The sequence below is a fragment of the Lissotriton helveticus genome, chromosome 8 (genome assembly GCF_964261635.1).
Source record: "Lissotriton helveticus chromosome 8, aLisHel1.1, whole genome shotgun sequence".
Classification (NCBI taxonomy): Eukaryota; Metazoa; Chordata; class Amphibia; order Caudata; family Salamandridae; genus Lissotriton; species Lissotriton helveticus.
In genome coordinates, this window is record NC_136069.1 from 201,996,520 (window position 1) to 202,005,289 (window position 8,770).

Consider the following 8,770-nt stretch of genomic DNA (forward strand, 5'->3'; position numbering starts at 1 on the left):
TGCTAAACACTTATTCCATTTCTAGAAGACTTCTGCTGGAGTCATTAATATGTGGACACCTTCTTGCACTTCCGAATGTCCTTGAGACCGTCTTTTATGGACCACGCTTATTCTAAATTGAGAGCCTTGATTAAATGACTTTAGAACGTATTCATGTGTAAGAGAGAGAATCAGAGTTTCTTTACGGTAAACCTATTTCTATTTCTCATTTTCTGTATTGTTGTGGCCGTGATTGTTTCATATATTAGTCTATAGAGGCTGAACCTATTGCAATATTTCTGTATCTTTTTAATATTCTCTTGACATGCATATATATGGAATTGATTTTTTTTAATCTTTATCATTTTTGCTGAATCAAAGACATACTGCAAAAAAACTGAACAAACATAAATAACAATATCATAAATAATACAATACTCAGCACAGGGTACATCAGTAATGGTAGCAGGTATGACTAAAACAGAAACATAATCACAGCATCATGTAACAAGGATACATCCAAATAATGGGAGAGGTAACAGATTCGCAAAAATAATCCTGGTACCTGGGCATATCACTCGCACCGGCAGAGGGGCTGTACAAACCATGGCACCAACAGTACATACAATGTGGAAGGTCAGGGCTGTTCCACCATTTCCAGCATTAATAGAAGTCTCTAAGTGGTTGCCAAATGTCCTTGGGTCATGCAGGGGGGGTTGTAATATGGCATACACTTAACTAGTATTGTCACATTAAATCCGGCTTTTAAGCCATGCATCGATGGATGGTTTGAAACCACTTCCCCAATGTAGAGCGATTTCTCTTTTAGCCAGCAGTAATGCTATAGCAGGGACTCAACAGACCCCCTTTGGGATATCCTTAACATACCCCAGCAGCACCAGAAGAGAGTCAGGAGTGAGATTGATGTCTATCATCAAGGACAATTGTGAGAATACTTTCACCCAGTATGCCCGCACATGTATACATGTCCACGTCAAATGTGAGAAGTCAGCAGCCGCGGCCGCTGCAGGTTATGTTGTGTTATAATGGTTTTTGTAATGCGCACTGTTACTCTAGAGTGTCCTGGCACGGAGAAAAAAAAAGAGTAAAAGTGAGGGAACAGAAAGTTAGATCACCGAAATAAACATGTGCGTTTTGAGCTGCTTCTTAAAGGTCAGGAACACAGAAATGTGTTGCAGACCCACAGGCAGTGGGTTCCAGGCCTCAGCCGCTTTAACCGATATGGATTTGCCTCCCATTCGGATTCTGCGGAAGCAAGGAACAACCATTCTGCGTTGTGCCGCTGAACGCAGATGCTGGCTAGGCACGTAGAATGCAAAGCGTTTCTGAAGATACGCGGGGCCCAATCCATGCAGTGCTCTATGAGCCAGCGTCAAAGCTTTGAACTGAACCCTCTGGGCCACCGGAAGCCAATGCAGCTCCCGCAGGAGTGGGCGCGCACTGGTGCGCGTAGGGGAATTAAAAAGAAGCCTAGCTGCCGCATTTTGAATAATTTGTAGCTTATGCAGCAGGTAGGCAGGAAGCCCAACGAACAAAGCATTCGCATAGTCTAATCTAGACACAATCATGGCGCGGGTAACCATTTCTTTTGCTGCCCTGGGGAGCAGGGGGAAGAATTTCCTAAGCATTTTGAGGGTCCCAAAACAGACGCCCGTCAGCTTCTTTATGTGGTCCGAGAAACTGAGATTCTCCCCGAACCAAATACCCAGATTCTTAGCAGGGCCTGATTTGGGGCAAGACACAGGATCTAAAATCCTCCGGGAATAGTCCATAGAGAAGGATCTCCGATTTGTCCTTGTTGCATTTAAGGGAGGCCTTGGCCAGCCAGCGGAAAACCGCAGCTAGGCACCGTTGAGCCCTATCGGTGTCCAGGATAGCATCATTCCAGGTGAAGAGCAGCTGCGTATCGTCAGCGTATGCAATCACCTTGGCTCCCATCTCCTCCGCCAGATGGACAAGTGGCGTCAGGTAGATATTAAAGAGGAGGGGGCTCAGGGTCGATCCCTGAGGAACCCCCGTCCCCAAGTTCCTGACCGTCGAGGAGCAGGAGTCCATGCACACCTGTTGTGAGCGGGTGTCTAAGAAGGATGCTATCCATTGCCAGGCCACACCGGAAATGTCCACTGCCGTCAATCTATCCAGGAGCCTCTGGTGGGGCACCGTGTCGAAGGCGGCAGAGAGGTCGAGTAGGATGAGGGCAGCCCTGCCGCCCCCATCCAGACACTCCCTGATAGCCTCCGACATCTCCACCAGAGCGGTCTCCGTACTGTAGGAAAATCTGAAGCCTAATTGGGCCGGATGGAGTGCACCCGATGATGCCACAAAAGCCTCGAGCTGCCGGAAAACCACCTTTTCGCATACTTTCGCAAGCGCATGCAGTAGCGAAATGGGGCGGTTGTTAGCCGGCTGCAAGGGGTCCAGAGTGGGTTTCTTCAGGAGGGGAAGGAGTTTAGCACACTTCCATTTCGCAGGGACACACCCCGACTGAAGGGAAAGGTTCACCATATCCACTACCACTGGGCAGACTACCTCAGCTACCCCCACCAGGACCCGCGCCGCGCAGGGATCTGCTGGGGAGCCCGATTTAAGGGCCTTCAGGAGCGCCAACACATCTGGCTCAGTAGTGGGTAGGAATGACGCAAACGCGGCAGCTCCAGTCCGCAAGTTAGCCCCAAGAGTCAGGGAGTGAGATTCAGAGGGGCTGACCGACAGGCCCACACTCTCCTGAATCTTAACAATCTTAACAGGTAAGAGAGTGGGGCAGGCTCGGGGGTGGGGTGATTTTGAGAGACGACCACAAGGGAATACTAAATAAATAATTAATTTTCCCTTGTGGTCATCTCTCGAAATCACCCCCACCGATCTTACCTACAGCAGCCGCAGCTGGAAATCAGCATCATCGATATGGCACTTAGAACATTGAGAGGACCTAACAGGATTCGTTTGGCTAAGGCACTTTGATTAGTGTAAGCCCTATGTAGAAATTTATAATGGAGAAGTGTGTGCCTGAGGTTGGAAGGGATCAGTTTCGTCTGAATACAACAACAATACCATATATGGTGGGTCAAGGGGCAGTCGGGGTCCCATTCCCACCTTGTCCGTATCTTCCCATCCCGCGCCGGCATCATGGCTTCACAGACACTGTAAACTATAGAGACCAATCGTTCCCCATCTGTATCTGTTATCATGAGAGCCGAAAGGGGAAAATAATCATGGGGTAGTGGGTAGGAGGCGATTTGTGCTAGTAGTGCACTGTATAGAAGTCCTCCTCCCAGTATCAGGCGGAGCTTCCGCCATGCCCAACTGGTAGTTAAGTGTGTTTAGATGTCTGTGACATCCATCGCAATGCCCTTTGGGAATATAGCCCACAGGGATATATCACCTCCTTGGCCTCTAAGGATTTACATATGGAAGACGGGCATCTGAATGATACCAGTAGTAAGCAAACTGACACTGGGTGGCAAGATAGTAGAGTTGGAAATCAGGCACCCCAAATCTGCCCGCGCTCATATTGAAGTATCAGTGTGTTCCACTTGATACAAGGTCAACTGCCTGCCCATATAAGTCTCAATAAGTGGCTTCTCAGGGTGGCGAGGAAAGTGTTGGTAAATGGGATGCGTATGTTCAAAAATAGGTACAAAAAAACAGGGCAATACCACCATTTTCATGATGGCAATGCAGTCTGCTATGGAGCGTGGGAGCTGAAGCCATCAATCTATTTGAGTGGAGAGTTTGTCGATAGCTGGGCCAAATTCTGACTAATCACCTGTTCCTTTTCACGATTCAGCATGATACCCAGATATTTAGTAGGCCCATCGCACCAAGTCAGAGGGTAATCACCAGACACAGGAGAGGAGACATCAGTGAGAGGAAATAATTCAGACTTGACCCAATTATTGATGAGGCCTGAAAACCGAATGATCTCCTGAACAATGGGTGCTAAGTTGTCTGACGGATGGCGGACAAACAATAACATATCGTCCTCGTATGGCGAGAAGAGCAGGGAGCCACAATGCAAATACTTCTGTTGCAAATGACAGATGAGGGGATACATTGCTATGATGAAAAGAATTGGCGACAGAGGACACCCTTGTCTTGTTCCCCTGGTGATAATAACGGGACCAATAAAGGAGCCCTTGACCCTCCGGTGGGCCACGGAGTTGGAGTATAGTAGCATGAAAAACCGAGGCATTCCCAATATTCGCAGTCACATGGAGAAAATGCCCTTTTAAAGAGTCCTAAGGAGTTGGGCAATATTACGGCAAGTCAGGCCCATTAGGTGTGTGATACCTGATGAAGAAGTAATATTAACAGACTGTAGGAGATGAAGCATGCAAACACCAGTCTTGGGGGCAGGCATCCACATGTACTTGTAGGAAGTCTGGGGGCAACCCAAAGATGCAAAATATGAGGGGACGACAGAGTGCACACCTATTTCTCATTTTTTTTTCATCAACTGTATGTCTTTATATATTCAGTTTGCGTTCAAGCCCGGAACATGGTCTGCCCTGAGCCATGTCATGTGCTAGTTGAACACATCAAAAGTGGGGCGAAGTGACACCCCAGTACCGGATGCACAGCTCGATCCTTCATGCATCGAACGAGTGCCACAAAATTAATCCGATTCACTAATTTTTTATTCAGTTTCTTCCAACATTTCTCTTCAACCAATACTTGTCCTCTTGTCACAGGAGAGGCGCTTACGTTTTCACTGTGTCTTTAATGCAACAGAAATGCCAATCCAGGTATTATTCTGGAGCACAGAGTGTACATAAGTATTCTTCCACTGTTGAACTTAATCACCCAATGCATTTCGGTCCTTTCCTGGCCCTTTGTCAGGGGTTCTGATATTTTTTATTGTTAAGAATCCATACATTGAATCCCAGCTCACTCCTTAATCAACGTCTTCCCTCTAAAAATGTAGGCATAACGTTACTGCTTAGTGAATACCTAGCCAACCACTATCTGACTCCCTAAACTTGCCTCACGTGTCCCACTACCACCTTCTGAACCCCCACTTGTCAATGCCCATGAACATATACAAAGCCTATGTCAGAAACCACTTTCAATCTGACTGTTTCCCCACATCTAAATGTAATCCGCATTGCTCCATACCTTCAACTTCTATTCTTGTAATCGCCTTCCTGCCATGTTAGCCACAATCCAAATCCTCCACTCACTCCCATCTCTGCTTATAAACACCTGTGACATATCCCCGCCCCTGTAAATTGCCCGTAATCAATTGGCTACCTCTCTTACCCCTGCAACTTTAATAGCACAATGCAGCTGTGTTTGCATTTACCTCACTGTGAACCGTATATCCTATGAGACCCATAACACACTGAGTTAGTCATTGCAATATACCAAGATGTTAATCCAAACCCTCCTGTTGTATCAACACAATATGCCTCGTTGTGATTTATACCAAGCACTCCTCATTAAGCAAACCTAAACTTTATTGCCACATCCTTCCTCTGTATCAAACTTAAAATTCCCCGCCCGCCCACAGATGTCATTTATGACGTCAATTAACGAAACCACATTTTGTTTTAAACATGCGCTGATAAATGCATACTATGCAACTGAATTATGCGCATGCTAACTAGCTCGATGTGAAATCATAAATAAACATGAATAAGAAACCCGTAGTCATCCATCTTGTGCTTAAAAAAAATTTAGTTAGACTCCCTCGACATGCACTTCTTGATGAAGCGTTTAAGGAGGAGATACGTTCTGACATAACAGACTACTTTACACTTAACACGGGTTCTGTTGACACAGAGGCTTCGCTGTGGGAGGCCTTTAAGGTGGTCATTAGGGGGCAGTGTATATCCAGGCAAGCGGGGGTTCTGAAGACTATTAGGACCACCCTATCCAACTTGGAGGCGCAGATCAAGGAACTTGAAGGGAGGATCAATATGGACCATGATGTAGCCCTCTTGGCAGATCTGAAAGTTAAATTGTTAGAATATGAAGAGGAAGCCCAGAGAGAATTAAATTCTTGGGGAAGTATGCGGAAGCTTGTCGGTACGGCGAAGGTGACAGATCTGGTCGTACTCTCTCCGGCATGTTGCGTGTTCCGCGCTCTCTGGCCTATGTCTCTGAATTAATGGGTGAGGATGGACAGACGATTAGGGGGTCCCTACCTATTCTACAAGAATTCTCTTCTTTTTAAGCTCATTTATACACAGCCACACAGTCCGAATGCCCTGAAGGCATGCATGAGTTCTTAGACTCCCTAGCCCTCGTATGGTTTAATGATCGCCATAGAGAGTATATGCACTTACCCTTCACGGTGGCGGATGTCACAGATGTAATTAATAGCTTACCTCTTGACAAAGCCCCGGGTTCCGACGGCCTCACAACCGCTTTCATTAAAGCATATGTTGAAGAACTAGCCCCCAGGCTCCTGCTGTATACCAGGAAGCATATGACACTGGCATTTTGCCGAACTCCATGCGCGAGGCAATAATTGTCTCCTTGCTCAAACCTGATAAGCCTGAGACAGACCTGAATTCCTATAGGCCTTTGTCACTCATTAACGTAGACATCGAGATACCGGCTAAGTTAATAGCGAACAGGCTGCAACCTTTACTTCCACTTATGGCCTTGCCGGATCAGTCCGGATTCATTCCGGGGAGATCTACATCGCATAATCTGAGAACGGTGTTCTCCGTCCTATATTACCTCCATCTGGATGTCCAGGCAACTGTAGTGTTCCTAGATGCCACAAAGGCTTTCGATTCGCTCGAATGGCCGTTTTTGTTTAGAATACTACGGCGGATGGGTTTTGGCCCCTTATTTCTCAAGTGGATTCAATTATTATACACTTAACCAACAGCCAGGGTGAGGGTGAATAATATCGTTTCGGATCCCTTCCGGATTACGAGTGGCACGTGGCAAGGTTGCCCACTCTTGCCCTTGTTGTTTGCCATCGCAATGGAGCCGCTGGCTGCACGCATTCGTCAACACCATACTGATAAAGGGATTGGCTTTAGCGCTCGTAGTCTGTTGATCTCACTCTGTGCGGACGACATAACATTATACATTGTTAACCCTGAGCACAATCTGGATGTCATGTTGTGTGAGTTCATCAAATTTGGCGGGTTATCTGGGGTAAATATAAATTGGGCAAAATCAGTGATATTCCCCTTAACTAACAATACCAAGGCAGTGGCTTCGGAATTCCCATTGAAATAGGAACAGGACCAGGTGAAGTACTTGGGCATCTGGATTAGCCGAAATATACAGGTACTTTGGGCTTTGAACTATGGGAGGGCTGTGTCCTGGCTGGAGGACAAGGTCGCTTTATGGTCTAAACTCCCATTGTCACTTGCAGGTAAAATTTCACTTGTAAAAATGGTTATCTTGCCTAAATTTTTTTATCTTTTTGTGAACCTGCCACTAATACTCACTGGCCCCTTTTCTAAGTCATTACAATCCCAATTAGTCTCTCTGGTCTAGGCGAATGGCCAAGCTCGGGTGTCCTGGGCCCTTTTGTCGCTACCGACTACTCAGGTGGGCTGGGTGCGCCCGATATGAAATCGTACGCATTGTGTGCACAGGCGCAGTTCCTGCATTATCGGGTGCACCCGACGCCGTTCCAGCCACATGTAGCGGTTGAGGCGGACGCAGTGGCGCCTGTTCCTCTTCGGGTTGCGCTATACCAATCATATAAGAGGCCCGGGAAGGACATTGACACATCTGAAACCCTGCGGTGGGCATGGGACGGATTGCGGAGAAGGGCTGGGGCGAGGGTGCTGTATGCCCCTTCTATCCCTCTTGCACATTACCCTATGTTGCCCAATGTTACAGATGAACTGGTTGGTAAGATGGCACAGAAACTGTCTTTACACACCTTCGCTGACTTATATCCTGAGGGGCAGTTTCCAGACCCCCTTTTTGCAGAAGACGGTCAAATTGTGCCTTTTAGTGAGGTTTTTTTATATCACAAGCTTCGAGCTGCATGCAAGGCGCTGCATAGTGACTTCCCCTCCCAGCCAACCGCGCTAAGTGCCTTGGAAAACCTCTTGCGAACTCTATCCTCGCGTCGGCTCATTACCAGACTATATACGTTAATGCAGAAGGAGGCCCCTGTGACTACCACTCATGCTCGCCACAAATCGTCTGCAGAGTTGCCCTCCCCCTTGTCTGACGAGCAGTGGTCATTCTGCTGTGCTCAGATGTCGACTTGTCACCCAACTATAAACTTAGATTAATTCATTTCAAATTTCTACACCGTTATTACAGGACACCTATTGGATTACATAGGATGGGATTGAGAGAGGATGACTGCTGCTGGCGCTGTGGGGCAACCGCTGCCAATTTTTTACACATGGTGTGGGATTGTCCGCTCATTTTTGACTATTGGTCTGCGATATTTGAGGCTATTAACCAGATATTGGAGATGGCACTGTTCCCATCCCCACAAGTAGCTCTGCTGGGATATGTGAAGGACACACAAGTCAAAAAACGCAAATTGCACGCGCTACTGCTACTCTTTGCCAAGCGCCAAATTGCTCGGCTTTGGGGTAGGAAGAGAAAGCCCATGATTGAGAATTGGATACAATACCTACATATGGCCAGACACAATTTGCCACTTCCTGGGAACTCATGCTGCCTGCTTCTAGGCCCAAAGAAATGTGGGGGCCCTTTGTTGACTGGGCTCAGGAGCGGTCTGGGGATTCTGAATGGGCTAATGATGCTGTTAATGATGGTGGCTCGGAATGGAAATGTCACATCTGTGAGATCTAATGTAAATGATATTGTG